The sequence below is a fragment of the Eucalyptus grandis genome, chromosome 2, assembly GCF_016545825.1.
Source record: "Eucalyptus grandis isolate ANBG69807.140 chromosome 2, ASM1654582v1, whole genome shotgun sequence".
Classification (NCBI taxonomy): Eukaryota; Viridiplantae; Streptophyta; class Magnoliopsida; order Myrtales; family Myrtaceae; genus Eucalyptus; species Eucalyptus grandis.
In genome coordinates, this window is record NC_052613.1 from 40759956 (window position 1) to 40782400 (window position 22445).

At 38.2% G+C, this 22445-nt stretch overlaps 1 pseudogene; it reads left to right on the forward strand.

Moving 5' to 3' along the window:
* The window catches only part of LOC120286365, a 29562-nt pseudogene extending 15989 nt beyond the window's left edge, over window positions 1-13573 (forward strand).
* Window positions 13574-22445: the final 8872 nt, after the last annotated feature.

A 22445-nucleotide genomic window follows, 5' to 3' on the forward strand; every position in this document is an offset into this window, starting at 1 on the left:
CATAAAAAGAAAGTTTCATTTTTATACCCTTTGTCTTTCAGAAATTCATCAATGTAGTTCAAAGGAGTACCACGCCTCTTTAAAGCACGATAAAACTTGTAGGTAAAAGAGGGCTTAAAAGTTCTTACGGGTTCTGCGTCTTCGATTATTTCTTCCTCTTCTCGAGGTGCAACATCCTGAGGTCTAGATGGAAGAGATGGACGCTGCGAGAATGTTGTGGGCTCTGCTACTGACTAGGAGATTCTTCTTCCTTGGTGAGATCAAAGTGCATAGGCCCCTCACATATTTGCTGTGGTCCCCTGTTCGCGATCCTTGAAGACTTTCTTTGGGACGACATCTTTCTCAGTCCTTGAGAGTTTCCAAGCTTGTTTTCCCAAGAAAGATGACAACTTTTCGAAGATTAAACAAGAGAAAAAGACAGAGGTGGAAGATCGGTGCTCTCTTAGGGTTTTTGAGAGTAAAACGAAGATGAACCGACATTATATAAGGCAGTTGAAGAGAGGCATACGGAACGTTGTAAAAAGGAAAAGATGCCTTTTCAAAAAATTAGATAACTGTCATTTCAAAAAATAACTCCTTTTTTGAAAAGGAAAGATTGCAATAATCACGGAAATAAAAACAATCAATTATGGGTTGATGATCGTACCTTTTCGAGATTTGATTCGTGAGATAATAATAACTTACAGTCGAGAATCTTGATCGTCTGAGTCTGAGTGTCTTTAGACTTTTAGTCCTGGGTCTGAACTTCCTTAGACTTTAAGATATTGAGTTTGGAACGAATAGCTTCAAATTGATTTTTCTCCAAAGGCTTTGTAAATATATCCGCCAGTTGGTTCTTTGAGTCAATGAACTGAATCGAAATTTCTCCATTTTGAACATGATCTCTAATGAAGTGATGTTGAATCTCTATATGTTTTGCTCTTAAGTGAAGAATTGGATTCTTGGTGAGATTGATTGCGCTGGTGTTGTCACACTTGATTTCAGTGCATGAATCTTCAATTCCAAAGTCTCTTAACTGTTGTTTTATCCACAAAATTTGTGAACAACAACTTCCAAGAGCTACATACTCTGCTTCTGCTGTAGAAAGAGCTACTGTACTTTGCTTCCTTGAAAACCAAGACATTGTCCTGCTTCCAAGTAGTTGACAGTACCCGATGTGCTCTTTCTATCAACTCTGCATCTGGCTAGGTCTGCGTCTGAGTATCCAAGGAGAATAAAGTCTCCTTTTTTAGGATACCAGAGACCAAAGTTTGAAGTTGAGGCAATGTATTTGATAATACGCTTTGCAACACTTAGATGAGATTCTTTAGGGTATGCTTGAAATTTAGCACAAATGCAAACACTAAACAAAATGTCAGGTCTAGAAGCAGTAAGATAAAGAAGTGAACCAATGATACTCTTGTATAGCTTCTGGTCAACTTTCTTTCCTCCTTTATCTTTGTCCAGCTTCAAGGAACTTGACATTGGTATATCAGTTTTTTTGCAATTTTCCAGCCCAAACTTTTTGACAAGATCATTGGCATATTTTTCTTGATGAATAAAAGTTCCTTCCTTCAGTTGTTTCACTTGAAGCTCGAGAAAGAAGGTTAGTTCACCCATCATGCTCATTTCAAATTCATCTTGCATAGACTTAGAGAATTTCTTGCACAGACTTTCATTAGAAGATCCAAAAATAATATCATCAACATTTATTTGAACAAGCAGAAAACTTTTGCTTTCTCTTTTGATAAACAACGTAGTATCTACTTTACCTTTGACAAAGCCATTTTGAATTAAAAAATTACTTAGTCTGTCGTACCAAGCTTGAGATGCTTACTTTAAACCATATAAAGTCTTTTTCAGTCTAAATACAGAGTCTGGTTTCTTTGGGTCTTCAAAACCGGGTGGTTGTTCCACATAGACTTCCTCTTGGATAAATCCATTTAGGAAAGCACTTTTGATGTCCATTTGGAATAACCTAAAATTTTTATGACAAGTAAAAGCAAGTAATAATCTAATTGCTTCTAACCTTGCTACTGGTGCATAAGTCTCATCATAGTCTATCCCTTCTTCTTGCGTATATCCCTTGGCCACGAGTCTTGCTTTGTTTCTTATGATCTTTCCTTTCTCGTTCATCTTGTTCCTGAAAACCCATTTAGCTCTAATGATGGATTTACCTTTCGATTTAGGAGTCAATTCCCAGACATCATTAATACTGAATTGCCTGAGTTCTTCTTGCATAGCTTCAATCCAGCTTTTATCAATTAAAGCTTCTTCTATGCTTTTGGGTTCTATTTCAGAAATAAGAGCCACAGCACTAGACTCTTAATGCCTTTTGGATCTTGTGTGAATTCCTTCATTAATGTCACCAATGATGAGATCTTTGGGATGACTTGACTTATGCTTCCAGTTGCTGGTTAGTTTGTTAGACTGTTGATCTTTTTCCTCATTTGAATCTTCGACGATCATTTGTTGCTGGTCTTATGAAGTTTGAGCTATTTTTGGAGATTTAGATTTTGTAGAGTCTGGAGCAGGTTCAGATTCTTCAAATTGAGTCTGAATCGATTCATTTTGCATAGAATCTTGGAATTTGACATTCATTGATTTTTCCACAGATTGAGTCTTCTTGTTGTATACTCTGTAAGTTTTGTTGGTGGTTGAATATCCAAGGAAAATACCTTCATCTGATTTTTCTTCAAACTTACCAACTCGATCATTTGCATTTTTCAATATAAAACATTTACATCCAAACACATGAAAATATGAAACAATAGGCTTCTTTCCTTTGAATAACTCGTAGGGAGTTCTACAGAATAGGCCTTAGAAAAACTCTATTAATGATATAACATGCTGTAGAAACAGCTTCAGCCCAAAAACGTGAAGAGATGTTACTTTCAATTAAAAGAGTTCTAGCCATTTCTTGCAAAGATCTATTTTTCCTTTCCACAACTCCATTCTGCTCTGGAGTATATGGAGAAGAGAACATATGCTGAAAACCAGATTCATCATAGAATTTTGTAAAGTCTTGATTTTCCAATTCACCTCCATGGTCTGTCCGTATACTTGAAATAACATACCATTTCTCATTTTGGACCTTTTTAGCAAACTTTTTAAAGTAAGAAAATGTTTCAGACTTACTTACCAGGAAATATACCCAAGTGAATCGTGAGTAGTAATCCACAATTACTAGGCAATATTTCTTACCTCCAATGCTTTGAGTTCTGGTTGGTCTAAAGAGATCTATATGTAGAAGCTGTAGTAGATTAGTGGAAACTTGATTTATTGGTTTAAAGGAGTTTCTTACATGTTTTCCCAACACGCATGGTGTACATAAATCAGTCTTTTGGTATGACAGATTGGGTAGACCACGAACAAGCTTCTTTGCTGAAATTTTGGCTATTTGCTTCTTGTTGATGTGCCCAAGTTTTATGTGCCATAAGTTTGCTTCGTCTTGAATTGAGATTAGACATTGGGTTTCATCTGATTTGACATCCAAGAGGTAGATATTTTCATGTCTTCGACTCGTGAACGACTGAGAGGAATCTTTACTGATTCCTGAACATATTCCCTCTTGAAAGTTGATTTTGAAACCGGTGTCGCACAACTGACTGATACTAAGCAAATTGTAGTTGAGTCCTTCCACTAAAGAAACATTACCGATCGTGAGAATTCCAATCTTTACAGTTCCGAATCCCACAATTCTTCCTTTGCTGTTTGCTCCAAATGAAACTTTTCCACCATTAACTTGAACAAGTTTTATGAAGTAATTTGAATCTCCTGTCATATGCCTTGAGCATCAACTATCAATATACCATTTTACCTTTTTCTTGATAGTGACCTCGCATTTAAAAAAGAGACTCAAGCTTTCTTTGGTACCCATATTTTCTTGGGTCCATTGGTGTTAGTATGATATACGGTCTTTGCCCATACTTTCTTAACAGGTTTCCAAACCATAGGACATTCTTTCTCAAAATGATCTGAGCTATTGCACTTAAAACATTTATGAGCATTACGACCTACTGGTTTTACAAAAACTCTTTGGAAATGATTTTTATAAGCATCTCTTGTAGGGCTTTGCTTAATTCTTTCCTTTACTTTAGGAAAATCAATTAGAGGAATGGTTTCCGCAGTCATTTATTGAAATAAGGTCTTTGTGCTGAAAGAATTTTCTCAAGTTTCTCAAGTCCTATAGAAAATCTTTTAGAAATATTTGAGATGTCATTTTTCAAAAATGCGTTTTCTTTTGAAAGGTTGTCTGCATTTCTTTTAAAGTAGAAACACTTTTGTCTAAACATTTGACCTTTTCTTTCAAAACATTTTCCTATTGTTTTAGTGCAGAATTTTCTCTTTTAAGTTCGGAAATCCTTTTAAGAGAGGTCTTGAGACTAAGACACAATTCATCAATGTATTTAGAAACTTGAGTAGGGATTTTCAAATTACTTACCTCAAATTCATTGTCTGAATCTGAGTCTAACTTGGAGTTTGAATCTGAATCCGATTGTGCCATTAGACATATATTAGCATAATCATCATCACTTTCTTCACATTCTATATCACTTGGTTTTCTGCTTTGAGTGCCTTTCGATATTTCTCAGCTTTTCCTTTCTTTTTTCGAAGGGTCTGATGTGTCCCTTTTTCTTACATTCAAAGCGACTACATCTCTATTTGATTCATCATCCTCAAATGACTTAGTCTTACTTTTGAAAACTCGTTTCTTTGGATTGAATCTTCTTCCTTTTCTGTTTAGTTTTTTGAATCTTCTTATTATGAGAGCAAGCTCCTCATCATCCATATCGTCTTCGAATCAGAACATCAAATCATCATTGGATTTTAATGCAATGGATTTCTTACCTTTAGGATCTTCATCTTCATTAATTCGCTCCACTTCATAAGATTGAAGAGTTCCAACCAATTCATCGACATAAAGTGGCATAATTCTTTGTGTCTCCCTTATTGAAGTCTTTATGTGATTCCAATCCTTAGAGAGTCCTTGTAGTAGCTTGTTTACTTTCATGGGATCATAAATTGATTGACCTTGATTTTCAAGACCATTCACGATTTCTGTAAAACGACTAAACATGTCAGTGATAGATTCTCCTAATTTCATTTTGAAAGCTTCGTATTGACCGAGGAGAATGTTGACTCTGGTTTCTTTCACTCGATCAGTTCCTTCATAAGTGATGTGTAATCTATCCCAAACTTCTTTGGTTGTAACACAAGAAGATATTCTGTTATATTCAGTAGGTGATAAAGCACAATATAAAGAATAAATTGCTTTTGCATCAATAGCTTGTCTCTTGGTTATATCTTCCTGAGTCATTTCACTAGACTCAACAGCTTCTTTTTCTCTCTCTGAGACAGGTGCGGCTTTAGGAATGATTCCTTTGTCTACCACGTCCCATTCCAGAGGATCCTTTGATCTTAGGAATGCCTTAATCTTGTTTTTCCATATGTTGTATTCCTTTCCATCAAAGTAAGGCGGTTTGGTATTGCTTTGCCCTTCAACCAGTCCTGAAGCCAACATACTAGCCATGGATCTTTAACTCTGAAGTAAAACACTTCAACTTAAGTGAGTACACGGGCTTTGATACCAATTGTGATAGCTAGTATAAGCACCTAGAGGGGGGTGAATAGGTGCAAAAACAATTTCTCGTGATAAGTGAGCAATACTAATTGACAATAGAAAGGAAATTCGTCTTTTGTTAACAAAACGAATTACGATCAAAGTAAAATAGAGTAGGGAAGAGAAAATGAACACAGAGATTATAGTGGTTCGGCTTAATCCAAGCCTACGTCCACTCTTTCAAACTGATAGCCCACCGGCTGGATTCCACTATGAACAAAAGAGTTTACAATAAAGATGTTCCTTGATTCCACAGTGTAGAGACTCTTCTACACTTCCTCAAGGTCTCTCAAAGATATAGACTCTCTTTTCGTACAATATTTCGCTCAACAAATGAATTGACTAAGAACAAGGAGCTTCAGACTTTGGAATTCTTCTATCGCGCACATACTCGAACAACTGGAACGTCTTCCTTATATACTCCTTTATGCCATCATACCCGTTGACACTTACCAAAGGAATTCTTCCAATCTACCCGTTGGACAGAATCAATTAGGAAGATCATCCGAGCTATTTAAGGAACATGGCGATAGCCCATCAATCCTGCTCACCCATACAATCAGGATCTCGGTTTCCATAAGTAGAACCTTCCAAGATTACTTCGCCAATCAATGGATCCACAATCCCTGAATCAATCTGGATTTGAATAATGGATTCCGACATGCTATATCTAGCCAAGAGATCTTCTCCAGTCGATAAAGTCAAATCCTTAACGAAACATCCAGTTCGAATAAGTCTTCTTCGACGTACTAGAAACCGTCAATGAGGATAGACTTTGAGTCTTGAGTCTGGCCGTCCGGAGGTCTTCAGATTTTGATAGTAGAGTCTACAAGTCTTCAGACTAGACTGATGGAAACATTTTGTTAGCTTTAAAATACTCAAGGAAGTTTTCTCCAATAGCAATGACACATCAACCATGATATAGTAATTAAATCATTTCAATACCGAAACATTTTCAAATCATCGACATCTAAAATCCCTTGGATTCTTTTCAAATTCCATGACTCACCCTTCAGCATTTTCAAAATCCACCAAAAGTAACCCAAGAATAGTACTCACACTCTTGGCTTACGACAAATCATTTATCAAAACGATAAGTAAACTTGAAAACTTGCAAAGTAAGTCCGAAATTCAACCCGATTCTCAATTGTTTAGAAAAATTTGATATAGAATTCGAAATTTGAAAGCACCGCCCGTTTTCTTAAAATATTTGAGGTGGTGCCATGGTAAATAGAGTTTTTCATACAATTCGGGAGGTTTCTCTAATCAATTTATGGAAAATTTTCAAGATTTCGTAGTCTCCAAAATCTATGTTCAATTTAAATCCAAAGAAGTTGAAATCACAGATAGGAAACCTGAACATTTACTCAGTTCCCTAATCCCAAATTTTCTCGGTCATTGCCTTTCCCGCATCCAATACCAAAGTTCAAATCATTTCAATCTAACAGCACTTTCTCAAGCAAGTAGACTCTAACTTGCCTTAAATCCAATGGTGTTGACGGCAAGCGAACCGGAAGTTGCGACCGCAAGCAAGGTTGAGATGGCTACGGAATGGTGCAACAACGGACAAAGACGAGGATGGTGACGACCTACAAAACGGCATGAAGGTCGGTGATGAAGTGTGATGCGGCATGTGGTGGGGGTGGTCACCGGTGAGCGGCGGTGACCGGGCAGAATGACACCAGATTTTGGAGTAGAATTCCTACGGAGGCGTTGCTGAATTGAGAGGTCGGTGTTCGAGAAATGAGGGTAGCTCTCTCTCTCTCTCTCTCGATCGTTTTCTTTCTTCGGCCAGCACGATAGTTGACTAATCTGGTCAACAAAGAAATCTGGTGGCAGCAGGAAACGGCGACACCCCACGCAGCCGTGTCTTCATGTGGGGAGCCTTCCTTCCGTTGGTGCCACCTGCTGGAGCTCACGCACATACGTGGCCGCACCTCCCTCCAAGGAATCCCTCTGCATGCCACCGAGAGAAGGAAACGTTGCTTTTGGTCAACATCTTCTTCTATAGTTGACCGGCTTCGACGGGGGAGGGAAAACATGGCCTCATGGCCGTGCATGGCAGGTCAATGGACGTGGAGGAAATTCTTACGTAAATGCATGGCCGTGCATGTTCGTGCATGGTCGTCAAGACAATGTGCATGGGAGTTTTGGTTAGTAGGGTATACGTGCGGGTGAAAAAAAAAGTCTCAATCGTGGCGTTACGCAAAGAAACTTTCGACGAAACGATAGGTTATGCGATGATCGAATTGTCCCGACGCGACCAAGGCGCGACTACGAAGTTATATCCTAAGATCATCGCATAATGTGACCTCTGGGTCCAACGATGACGATGATGAAATAGCGTCCGTAAATTGTGCCGATGATACGGTCCGATGACACTACCGTCGATCCATGACGCTCTGTTACTTATTCGAGGTTTGACGAAAATCCGGATGTCACAAATCGTCATATGGAAACAACAACAGTAACACACCACAAATTGAATTCTTTTAAAAAAAACTCCAAGAACTAGATTGAGATCAAAGGAGAGATGCTCTCAAATTTAGATCTACACCTAAGTCAAGAGAGAAAAGTTTTCACCGAATCTTGGAGAAGTCATAGAACCACGTCTTGGACATCTTGCTGGCTTGACTGGTGACGATGTTCTCCCGAAATTTGTAGCTACAAGTAAATTTGTTCACTACAATGAACAAAGGAAAGTAACAATAGTGAGCAAAAATCCCTTAGATTAGATCAAGAGAGAAAGAGAAGTTTCCTTGAGGGAAGGTTTTAACTCCAACAAACATTGGCTAGTTCTATGGACGTGTCGGGTAACATTAAAAGGAAGGGAAGTTCGATGTGGGAGCAAGAATGATATTTTTTGGGTGTACAACCATGACATGTTTACTAGGAGAAATCTTTACTGAAGAAACATGAAAAGAAGCCCCTTACAAGAATCCTCCGCGAATCTCACGTAGGGTGATTTGGAAGAACAACATGTTAATGTGGCATTGATAGGCATTAGAAATATATTTGGAGCAATCGCCACAAGCAAATTAAGTTATGTCGAGGAGATGAGAATAAGGAACTTCAAGAAATTGAATGGTGAATTTAGTTATTTACCTAAATGAATTCGAACTATTAATCCAATGAGATTCTCATGAAATTCAACTGCACATGCTCTTTTTGAATATCTAAATTTAATTTATAGGAGGCAAAAAAAAAAAAAAAAAAAAAAAAAAAAAAGCTACACCCACCCGAGTGATTATTTATTTCTTCCAACTCCCAGGGCATGGATAGCCTTCTACCCGGTTCCGACCGAAACCTCGCACCAAATGGACCGCTCTGGAGTTCTTAATTTTTTTCGGTCAAATGCCGTTCTGGAAATTTGATAAGGACGTTATAACTTCATAATTTCATATCCTCCTCCTCCTCCTCCTCTGTAGTTCTGTTTAAAATGCTCGTCGATGGTGCGAGAACTGGTGCAGACGCCGAGCGAGTCGATCTGTAACATCGATTGATCGAGAGAGAGTTGTTCGGTGATAGCGAGCAGGAGAGAGATGGCGGCGGTAGCGAGAGCAACAGCGCCTTCGAGAGCACTGACGAAATCCCTGCCCCTTCTCAGTTGCTCCCGAAACTCTCCACCTCTCCGACTCACTCGGGCCGAGCCCTAGGCATCGTCAGGGCCTTTCCCCGACCTCGTGTCGCCGCCGTTCAGGGCGGTGGTGTACGAGCAGCAAGGTCCCCTGGACGCCATCACCAGGTCAGAAGAGGGCCCAGCTAGTCCACCGATTGAGCGCGCGTGATTCCGATTGCGTGTGCTCGTGCATTGTGCTGTCGGCGTTACTGAGGAGCTTTCGGTTTTTTTGGTTTTCTGTTGCAGAGTGGCGGAGGTTCCGCCAGTTTTGGTGAAGGAGAATGACGTGTGCGTCAGAATGCTCGCCGAGCCTATCAATCCTTACGACATTAACAGCATCGAAGGTTAGCGTTTCTTCTGCGTTACTGCTGTTTCGCTCGAGGTTGACCTGCCTTGAGCTTCTGTTTGATGGTGGACTGAGCATATCGCGGAGGAGTTCGATGTTCCGGGGACTTCGAGGCTACTGACATATCTGTGATGGCTTCTGTGTACTACAAATTTGATTTTAGGCTTCGCTTCATCCTTAGAAAGTAACCTGAATTCACGACAAAAACTAAAATGATTTGCGATAATGTCCTATTTATGCCTCATGCGCGATCGGCGCCTTCTTATTCATTATTCACCCATGGACTTGATCTACGAGTGGAAAATATGTCAGGATGAGTTTCTCTTTGGTTGCTGAGATATTGGAAGAGAATAAAAGTCTAACTGCGAGATTCTGAGGCGGCTAATGCATCTTTTATGGCTTCACTTTTTGACTTTGACAATTGTTGCTCCATTTCCTGAGGGACATTGATATGTACTTACAAAGTCAGATCATAATTCATCCATGTACTATTTATTACTTTGCGTGAGGTTTATTTGATAATTCATGCATAAACTTTGGTCTAGATGTGTATCCGGTGAGGCCCCAACTGCCCGCAGTTGGAGGACGTGAAGGAGTTGGCGAAGTACACTTAGTTGGCTCTGCCGTGAAGGATCTTTCTCCTGGCGATTTGGTCATTCCATCTCCACTGTCTTAAACATTCTTTCAGTATTACCTAAGTTTTAAAGTGATATCAGATTAACTGTGCATCAGCCATGCTCATCTAGTTGATCACTTCTGAACAATTTCTTACTCAGCCAAAGGATATAATCTTCTATATTTGATGCAGCATGTTTAACGTTTAATTTGATTAGATGCAGAACAGAAACGAGTGAAATATCAACCAAAAGAAAGATTGAAACTATTATACACATCTTAGTGATTGTCATCTTAAATAAAAGATACTTTTGCATTCCCTTAGTACTGACTTGTTTTGTTATGCAGAACATCTGTGCCTAGCACTTAGCCTATTGTAAATTTGAGTGTGTTGAAAGGTGAAATAGTTTTTGTGCTCAGGGACATGGCAGACTTACATTGTGAAAGACTAGATTGTATGGCAAAAAATTGATAAGAATCCTCCTATTGAATATGCCGCAACAATTTCAATTAATCCTCGGACCGCTTTGAGAATGCTTGAAGACTTCACCTCTTTGGAACCGGGTATATAGATAGTACAAGAGTCTCTTAGCTGTCCCCCAAATTTCACCGTAAGCAATTTATCCTAAGTTGTCCTAATCAACTGTGATCATTAGGGGATTCGATTGTGCAAAATGGGGCTACGAGTATGGTGGGTCAATGCCTCATCCAAATTGCGAAATCCCGTGGCATCCATAGCATCAACATAATCAGGGACAGGTGCTTTCTTGAAAACTTTTAGTAACCTTGATACCCATAACTTTTGTCAAACTACCGTTGTTTAAAACTTTTGTGTAGACTTTAGATGGCAAGGGTATGTGTGGGTTTGCTTTTATTTCTCTTTTCTGTGATCTGCCTTAACCATTGCTAGCAGGCCCTTTTTTATTTCTTTTCTTTCTGGATCACATTGAGCTCTTGTCTACTCAACTTCTGAAGTAGCCTTTGATGGTTACACAACCTTAATTATATCTGAAATTCACCTCTATGATGACAAGTCGGAACTCTTTGGGGACTGAATACTTATGGCAACTGTCTTTTCCTGTTCTAATTATAAATGTTGCTGATGGACTAAAAGTTATGAACAATTGCTAGATGCACAAATATGTTGATTATGTTCGGTTGTGACGGTGATATATCAATTTATTGAAAATGTGCCAAAATATTTAGCATTATGATATCTCTTGTTTGTTTTTTGGAAGCTGGTGTGATTGATTGAGATCTCTTGCATCGGATAACAGGGAGAAGTGGACCTTGAGCTTGTGTTACTGTAGCTGACCCTTTAAGCTTGAAGTAACACTGAGTGTGATCACTGATTTGAGGAAATTATAATCTTTGGCTAGGTGCTACAATGGGCAGGAATTTATGTGGCTGACTGAGCATTAGTGCATGCATTGGCATGCAAGAATGGTTCTGTTATGAGGGCATTTTGAGGAACTGATTATGTTGAACTTATCAAAGAAAATATGAAGGTACTTTAGGTTTGTGTAGGTACATCAATTAACATCCTTTAATCTCCCAATATAAAGATGAGGTTTTGTGATGAGGTAACATGTATTTGGAAAGACTAGAAGGACTTGTTTTTTGAATCTATTGAAGGCGAAGTTAATTGTAGTGTGAATTGAGTAGAGATCTTTCTGCATTGCTTATCAGAAGTGACTTGTTACTGTTGATGCTTCTTCTACTATTTTTGCAGTTATCATGTGTTCTAGACGTTGATTGCTGGTATGTTTAGATCATCATACTGCTGGGCATTGGTAATTCCATCTTTTCGATTGCTAGTGGAAACTTCCTTTTAGTATATCTAAGACCTCTCTCTACTTTGCAACTTATTTTGGAGTGAAATTTTCCTCCTTTTCTTTTAATTTTGTGATGAGACACAAAAAGAGGTTAGGAAACACTTTGTGGTGCTTGATGCATTAATTTAGTAAGGCTCTCTCAGCCAACTTATTAGTTCATGCTATGACATCTGAGCACAAATTTGGTAGAATCCTTTATTTGTTTTGCAACTTAGCAGTTAGCACTGCACATCAGTAACTAAATTTGAATTTTACTATGCTTTCATAGCCGTCCTTTTCCTGTGACAAAGCTGGCTCTGAAGAAGCAAAAGAGGCATTGAAGAAACTTGGTGCTGAAGAAGTGTTCACTGAGAGCCAATTAGAAATAAAGAATGTCAAGAGTCTACTGGTATCATCCATCCATTAATCCATTCTACCATATTCTCATGCATGAAACACATCCATGTTTGGCCATCGGCACTTGAGTTCTTTGTTTGCATCTTATTGACTTGCTACTAGGGTGATCTAAAAGAACCTGCCCTTGGATTAAACTGCGTTGGTGGCAATGCTGCTTCCTTGGTGATGAAATTTTTGAGGTGTGACAAGTGTTAAATTCATGTTTAATGCTTCCCTTATCTTTCTGTAGAGAGCTGATTTAGTTTTGTTCTCAGGTGGGGAGGAACCATGGTGACATATGGTGGGATGTCTAAGAAACCAATTACAGTGTCAACTTCATCTTTTATCTTGAAGGTAAATTAAGAAGCGGCGAACTAAATTTTCCACCGATGGTTAGGAGGTTATTTCAGTCAAGCCATACAATTTGATTTGTCTACGTTTCGGTCTCGGTCTTGGTCAATGCCCTATAATTTTATTTTTTTGTCTAAATTTGGCCCAAAATCTCAATTTTAGTATCTGACACAACCAAATTTGAGCGAAAAAAATTATCCCTGGAGTCAAGACTAAGGGGAGTACATAAATCAATGTGACAATGGTTCTCATGGTTTGCAGGATCTTTCTTTGAGGGGATTTTGGCTGCATAATTGGATGAGTTCAAATGATGTAACAGGGTGCAGAAGAATGATAGATCACTTGCTCGAGCTAGTGCAGGATGGGAATTTAAAATACGAGTATGTCTTCGATAACCACCACTCAAATTGCTGTATTTAGGTCTCCATATCTTTATAGTGTCTCTAATAGTATTTATCTTCAATATAGTTTAGGTCTCCATATCTTTATAGTGTCTCTAATAGTACTTATCTTCAAGATAGTGTGCTTGGATTGTGGATGCATATGAATTTCTCCAAAACTGCAGGACGGAGCTGGTTCCTTTTAGTGATTTCCACATTGCACTGGATAAATCATTGGGGAAACTTGGAAGCCATCCTAAGCAAGTCCTGAAGTTCTAGGGCTACTGAATATTTAAGGGCAGTGAGAAGATCAAAAAGTTTTGTGTCATATCCTTCAGACGATCAGCTGTTCTGAAGTTGAGGCACTGGATCAACCGGGCACGATAACTATGTATCTTTTCCGTTATTATTATTATTCTCTTTTCATAAGTTATGCATCTTTTCTGTTGAGGTAATTTCGTTGCTGCTTATTTTCAGCAATTTCCATTCGGAATTTGTTTTGCATCATGCCTTGCAATCTAAAACTAATCTCATGCTCTGCCAAAACATGATTGCTGTATTTGGAGATCCAAACATTGGCCCGCTTGGTATTGGAAGGGTCCATAAAGGTTTTAGATTTGCCAATTACGATTCTCATATACACGTAATAAGGAACATTGGGATACTTCCCAAAAATCATGTAATCAACATGGCATGGATTGAGAAAAAGAGCAAGAAGGACCATAAATTCTTCATTTGGTCTAACCTAATTCAAATGGGATGCAAAGGGAAAACACAGAATGGAAAGATCGTGTCAGCTTCCAAAGAATTGACAATTGTTCAGATACCATGGAAAGAAAAGGCATCTTTCATCTAGACAATGTCAAGGACCGCACTCCTTTCTCAAGATAAAGGAATTGGACTAGGATGAGCGATTTTCAAATTCATTTTAAGCCGTGGAAAATTTAGAGAGAAAACAAATTCCCCACAAAAGAGGATTCCTATCATGCACAATTTTGAAATATTGACATTTTGCTAGGCTGAAGAGATGGGCCTCGCAAAATGGAAGATTATAAGTGATTGGAAGATTATCCACGCTGACACCTCAAAACACTTAATGTAATGTTTGGTTAATGGTCATGGAATCATGAAAGAAATCCCAAACCGTAAAATCAAATAGAGGACAATAATTGGAAAAATGACCAGGGATCTTATGTGGTTCTTTGTCCTGTTTCTATCCCTTGTTTTCCATTATTCGCTTTGTATGCGTTGATTGGAGACGCATTCCCTTTCTTACACGTAAACATATATGTTATTTTAAGAGATGGCCTTCATTCGGTGAGCATAATTCAACATGGAATTCCACTTTGACCCCAATCTAAGAAAAGAATTTCTGAATCAATTTAGTAATTTAGACTTTTTTTGTTTCTCAAAAATAAATAATTCAATAAATATTTTCCTAAAAATGATCGTTTATATCACTTGAAATAATTATTAATAAGAAATATTTTTATTATTCATAATAATTTATGTCTAGATATTTTTTGTGGAAGGTAAACAAATTTTTAGTTCGTTTATTTTTATAAGCAATATAAATAATTATTTTTATGAAATGTATTTAAATCATTCTCTTAATCAAAGATACACTCCCTTTACATCTGTGTTGTAGTTCCATCTTCACTCTCGATTGTATTAATTAATCATATGAGCCAAAAGTAAAGCAAAATATATTTGTGCTCTATAGGCAATTTTATTCTAAACAGCTTTTCATCAGCCAACATTTAGTTTTTCTCATGGACCAATGGCATCTGTTTTTATGGTCGTGGTAGTAAAAAAATTAGATTGGAAATTAGAACAGGTTTTGAATAGAGGAGATTATGTAAAGCCAAAAGAAGCAACCTGGATGGACCACTTTTCTTAGCCGTCGCATCAACAAACAAACGGAGAAAATGATGGACGTGCAATCCTATTTTGATGACAGCTTAGCAGCGTACTATTGCGGGCCAACGGAAGCATGTGATCATCGTCTTTTACCGAGACAATGAATGATTTGATAGCCCAACGGAAGCATGTGATCATCGTCTTTTCGTCTTTTACCGAGACAATGAATGATTTGATAGCCCAACGGAAGCATATGATCATCGTCTTATAGCGAGACAATGAATGATCAGGTAGCCTCGTTGATGACATGGAAGTGACAAGCGGTCCTTCCACTAGTGCATCTACTTTCGGACAACGATGGATTCCCATTATATTATTTCGTGCCTTGGCCTGCAATCAGGCATAAGGGAGAGCATTAAATTCCAAAAATAAGCCTATTGACATTCTCTTCCGGGTGCTTAAATCAGAAGAAAAATAGCTTCGTCTTATCATGTCATGTTGTCATCGTTACACTTAAGTAGTTGAAAATAATTGAAACGCCACGTTAGATGATTTCAATGAGATTTAGCTAAAATGTTTTATCGCATTTTCCCTTCTAAGTTGAAGACTACGTTATTTTAGTTAAAAAAATTTATTTTTTTATATGACCAAGGAATCGTCAGAGATCACTCTATCATACGATCCTCTAGGCACTGTTAGACCTCATCGAGAACCCCAACACCAGGACCTCCCGCTTACAACACTTTAGCAACGAGAGAGTTCGAACCCTCGACCTCTGCGATGAGAGAGAGAACTCATATCAACTGCGCGCCGATTGGGTTATTTCAGTTAAAAAGTTTATACCTTGAGGCTGCGTTTGGCAGTCGGGATAAAATTCAGGATAAGATATGATTTATCCTATCCTACGTTTGGTGCTCGCTCAGGACGGGATAAAGTCGGATAGAAGGGGATATAGACATGATAAAATTATCCCGGGGAGGTGGGATAAAGGTGGATAGGATTTGTAATATTCATAATAGGAAAGTTATTTTTCTTGAATAACAAACTTATTAAATTAACAAAATTGAAATTATATTTCAATATAAATAATATTTTAATTATAATTTAAGAAATAAAAATAAACATTTATTTTTAATTAATCTTATTTTAATTTATATATTCAACTTTAATTCTATCTTATATTAAATATTCAATCTATAAGTTAAATATTTATTTTTATTATATATTTTAGGTATTTTTGTATTTTTGGTATGTTAGTACAATTTACTATTTGATAAAATTTTATTAAAGAATGATGAAAGGGGAAAAAAGAAATAATAATGAAAATAATATAAAAAAGAGGAAAAATAAAATAAAAATAAATTAAGTAACAGTGTTACGAGAGATTTTCACTATATCCGTTTATGAACATTTAGTTCATTTATAATGATATGCCGTTTATATATAAAAAAAAAAATGTACATGATATGATGTAAACATGTCCGACTTTAATATTATGATTCACCAAACAATGACGGGATATAAAAAAATCCTGTGATTTCATATCATATCCTATCCAATCCTATCCCGATTAAAATCCGACACCAAAACGTAGATAGGTTTGAAATTTCGTTATAATAATTTTAGGAGAGATTGTACAATTATCTCGGAAATATGACAATTCGAATTTCTTAATCTCATGCTTGCACTCAACTCAATACAATATATATACTCGCATTAGACTCGATCCAACTCTAATATTAAAAACTAAATTATAGTGTAAAGCTTCAAACTCCATCTCAAGTTCTCATAAAAAATTTCAAAAATAATGATTTTTTTCCATTGTCCTTAGTAAAATCCTTTTAATTGTTAACAAGGCTTGCAAGTTACATTACTGTAGTATTACAAAATTTGACACCTCCGACATGGCAATCCATATTGTTGGTCCAAATACATAAAAGAAGGGGTGAAGTGTTTTTTTATACATATAAAAATATTTATCTTTCTAGAACCAACACCTTATTTAAAAAAGAATTATATGCAATTAAACTGTTAATTTGCAATAAGAAACTTATCGAGTTTAGGGAAAAATGAATTACAAAAGCTATTTATAGAGTTTCAATTAGGATATGCTTTCTCTTCTAGCTCTAGCAGCCCCATTAGATTGAAATTCACTACTTTGGCCAATAGTGCAATTGCCAAGAACTTTGTATCATGCGGACTCGACTCCTCCTATGGCTATCTCACTATAGACTAAATAATTATTAGATCTCTTTCAATAGTTGTTCTCACACCTTGTGCACACAACACGGTAGACATATTCTCCCCCAAAATTATTTAACCTCATTTCTAAGTGTTTACAAATAATCATTTGCATATTTCGTCTCTTACCTAAACAATTGCAGTCTCTCTAAGCACAACCACTTCTTCCGTGTGCATACAAATGATATTGGCACCCTTGCTAACTTTTAGGATCAAAACTAAATAGATTATAATGAAACAGCAAAGAGATGGATCTCAAGAACACTCAATGTGTTTCGATTTTTCTTGTTGCAAGCACTCAATCACAAGTTACGTTTTACTCGTAGTTTGTCCTTATAGGCATCCAAAAACAACCCTCCTATTCCAACCATTTGATTCGAGTCGATCACATATTTCATTTCAGCACACAGAAAAGAGACATTTGGAGGGGGTACTTAGAGATCATCGACAAATGAAAAAATCAAAATGATAAGGAGAGTGAGCAGAAGTTGGTAAGTTTATAAATTGACTTATTATAGTGTTTGCAATTTATTGATGATGCTTGTGAAATTTCCAAAGAGTTGGTTATTCTTTAATTTATTTCAAAGTTGGTAAATTTCTAACGGCATTGATAAGTTATTGATAGGTCATTGGGCAATCAAATTGACGGTCATGCTTTTCTTTTATCGACTGTACTAGATCTTAATGTTGGCTGGGTCTACCTGTGTGGGGCCCGGTTAATGTTAATAAATAAAAGAAAAGGTCAAAAAGTCAAAAAATGCAATAAAGGAAAAGAAAGGCGGGCTGCTTATTCGGAGAAGATAGGAAATAGGCTGCCAAATATTGTCAGAGTTGACTCAAATTTCGATATGTTGTTATAAGACTGAGACAGATGAGTCGAGACAGGCGAGTCCATAAGTTTCATTTGTCAATCCGTTTTGTTCACTGAACACTTTTTCTAAATTATCTCAAATTTCTCCAATCACGATTAGGGTTTCTTACTTCATATATATTAATTCGCTTTTACAGTGACGAAACGTCATTATATTGTTGATATTGAATCTCTAATATATTACTAAAGAAGAACCTCTGTGCATCTTACTATTTTTTCGTGATTAGTAAAAGTTTTTGAATCGTCCATATTTTTTTTCACATTGAATTTTCCACGTAAACTTGTTGTGTTTGCTTTTGTCTGTTTTTATCATTTTGGCATTTTTTTTATTCATTACGAGATTATATTGTGGGAATATATTGCCTGTTATTATAGGGGTTGAGTCGATTTTGGTCCATTTAATCTTGGGAAGAAATTGATTCTACATTAAGTTAATTTTTGATGAATTGTTGCCGGTTCTCTCGAACTTTGTATCAATAATTTTGGAAATCCATCAAGTAAGGGAAATTTTCCGCATTTTCCTTTGACTACCTTGCACTCAGTCCCGAAAGCTTGGGTCAGCCACATCTTTGATTTTTTGTCTCATCGACCAATAGCATTTGATTTTATGGTCTTCGTGGTCGTGAAAAAGTATGATTTCTATCCCAATCGCGTCCTCATCGGCATCTTTGATTTTTTTGTCTGATCGACCAATAGCATTTGATTTTGTGGTCTCCGTCGTTGTGAAAAATATGATTTCTGCCCCAGTCGTGTCCTCATTAGCCCAAAGCATTTTACTTGATTTTCCCAGAACTGCCCTAGTCAATAACACTTCAATTCGTGTTATATTATGGGGTTGTTTGGTTCAGCATTCCTAAAGGGGCTTTCAGCCCCGAAAGCCCATTGGGAAAAATTTCACCGTTTGGTTGTCAAAGATTAGAAATATACTTTGGGGATGCTAAAGATTTGGAATGCTCTGATCATGGAATCTTTGCCCAAAGCAGGTCCCCACCTGCTTTGGGCATTCGGCATTTTCGGAATGCTGAAGGGGGGTTTAATGATTTTTTTTCTTCCGATATTGCCCTCACTGATAATTGAGTTTTCTTATTTTACCCTAAAAATACTGTTCATCGTCTTCCTCGCCTTCCTTGTTTCTTCAAGACCAAAGCTCAGCCGGCGGAGCTCAACCGGCCGGAGTTGGTCTCCCACGCACGGCCGTGGCCACACACCGCCGTGGCCACGCACCACCGTCGCGTGGGTCGCGACCTCGGGGCAAGCCGCTTGGGTCGCGCGACCCACGCGACAGCCGAGCGGTGCTCACCGACCAGATCCGGTCGCCACGCACCGCCGTTGCGTGGGTCGCGGCCTCCGGCAAAGGTCGCATGACCCACGCCATGGCTCGCCCGCCCAGATCCGGTCGCCACGCACCGCCGTCGCGTGGGTCGCGGCCTCGTAGCGTCGCGCGACCCACGCGACAGCCGAGTGGTGCTCACCCGGCCGGTTTGGTCTCCCGAGGCCGCGTGACCCACAAGACGGCGGTGCATGGGTCGCGCGACCCGCCGCCTCCCCACCACCACAGCCACCAGCCGCCTCCCCCACCACAGCCATGCACCGCGCCGCGTGGGTCGCGGCCTCAGCGGCGTTGCGCGACCCACGTGACAAGCCGAGCAAAGAGCGAGTGCTCACCCCGGCCAGATTCGGTTGCCTCCCACCACCATAGCCACCGGCCGCCTCCCCACCACAGCCCACCGGCCGCCTCCCCCACTAGGCTCGATTGCCTCCCACTCGCTCCCCGCTCGCACGCCTCTCCTCCTCCTTTTTCCTTTTCTTTTTTCCTTTTTCTTTTCGTCTCAAAGCTATTTTGCAAAATGCTACACCAAAATAAGAGTTCCCAAACACTTCAACATTCACCAAATGCCCATTCTTCTAAAGATACTTGGGGAAATGGCCCAAAGTTGAACCAAACAGCCCCTATGATCTGAGAAATGGATGTTTACTGCAGGGTTCGTCCAAATCGATTTCGTCCAGTGGCACGATAAGAAGAGATGCTCCAATATTCCTTTTTTCAAACTTTCTTGCAAGATTGATTGCAGTTTTATTTTTTAGGAGTCGTGCTTGGATTGGATATGTTCATGTTTCGGAGGAGGTTCATGAAATTTTGAAGACGACTCGCATCATACTTGTCAGCATGTAGGGATGGAACTATCATATATTTTTAGTGGGGTCAATGCCCTAAAGACTGTAAAATAAGGTATTTCATTTAACAAAAAAATTATAAAGATGCGATCGAGCTATTTATTGATTTGAAGTAGTTTTTCTACGCGAAGTCTGACTTGAAATCAAAGCTTTGACATTGAATCGTGAATGTGAACAAAATTCGGTCTCAAATCATTGTGCTCGAGTTCGACTCAATATATTATATAGGGCTCGAAATTGAACTCGATTCAACTCCATTATTAAAAGCTCGATTGTACTCATTTGACTTGTTACGTAGGATGTTTCTTTCTATTTTTCCTAATCATATATTGTACCTTTTGCATAGCCTGGTCATGCCATTTGATTGCTTTATCTTCTGACTCTATCAATCCTTGTGTTTGATTGGTGGTGTGGTTGTTTAGTAGTGCAATGTCTAAGCCCGATAATTTTTTTTATAATTGTTTATCTTTTTACTTTTCTGTTTTTTGCGTCATAAAGAAGTTTATAGTACATGGAAAGACAAGATACTGGTTTTGATTTCTTGCAAGTTAGCGCATGGTCCCTTAGAGGGCGACGAGGCTAAGCCTAATTACATCGATGAACAATGGAAATTACTAAAAAGGCAATGTGGGGTTTCACTAGGCATCATCAATTGGATTTTATTTCTTTAGATAAACTATAAAGATCCCATCCCACTGCTCCTTTTGCTCTTCCGATTTCCATCTTTTGGCAGTGGAAAACTGTAGCCACAACAACACCGATATAAATTAAGGAATCGTTATGCTAGCCGGATCCTATGAGAAACAATCGATGTCATCTCATCCATTGATCGTCAGACTTTTAGGATTATATGTCACAATTGCACTTCCATTTGTTGTAGAAAACTTCCTTATTTGTTTTGAAGCTGACAAAACGTTTCCATCATTCTAGTCTGAAGACTTATAGACTCTTTCGTCAAAGTCTAAAGACTGTCATACCACTAGACTCAAGATTTAAAGTCTGCCATTATTGACAGTTTCTAGACCGACGAAGAAGACTTATCCAGAATTGAGTATTTCTTTAAGGATTTGATTCGAGTGGCTAAAGAAGTTCTCACGGCTGGAGATAGCATCTCAAGATTTATTATTCGTTTTGAATTTAAATCGAGTAATTTGGATCTATTGATTGGCGAAGTATACTTGGAAAGTTCTACTTATGGAAACCTAAATTCTGATTGTATGGGCGAGCAAAATTGGTGGGCTATCATCACATTCCTTAAGTAACTCGAGATCTCCTTAATTGATTCTGTTCAACGGGTAGATTGGAAGAACTCCTTTGGAAGGTGCCAACAGTTATGAAGGCATGGAGAAGTATATAAGGAAGACGCTCTAGTTATTTGAGTGTGCATGTGATAGAAAAATTCCAAAGTCTGAAGTTCATTGTTCTTTGCCGATTCAATCGTTGAGCATAAATATGTAATCAAAAGAGAGTTTTAATACTTATGAAACCTTGAGGAAGTGTAGCAGAGTCTCTACACTGTGGAATCAATGATGTGATACTGTAACAACTATTTTGATTCATAGTGAAATCTTGCCGGTGGGTTGTCAGTGCGGGAGAGTGGACGTAGGCTTAGATTAAGCCGAACCACTATAAACTTTGCGTTCTTATTTCCTTCCCTAAACTCTTTTATCTTGCTCGTAACTCTATTTAATTGTTAGAATCTAATTTCCTCTACAAAGTCTGTCGTCAACCAGATTCAGGTTAAAAGTTTTATACTATATTTTGCAAAAGTTGCTTTCGCATCTATTTACCCCATCTAGGTGCTCGTACTAGCATTATCAATTGGTATCAAAGCATGTGTACTCATTTAATTGAAGTGTTTTTACTTTAGAGTTAAAGATCCGTGGCTAGTATGTTGGCTCCAAGTTTGGTTGAAGGGCAAAGTAATACCAGACCGCCCTATTTTGATGGAAGGGAATATAACATATGAAAAACAAGATGAAGGCATTCCTAAGATCGAAATACCCTCTAGAATGGGATGTGGTAGAAAAAAGAATCATTCCTAAAGTTGCATCAGTCTCAGAAAGGGGAAAAGAAGTTGCAATGGCTAGTGAGATGGCTCAAGAAGAGATAACCAAGAGACAAGCTTTTGATGCAAAAGCAATTTATTTCTTATATTGTATATTATCTCCTACT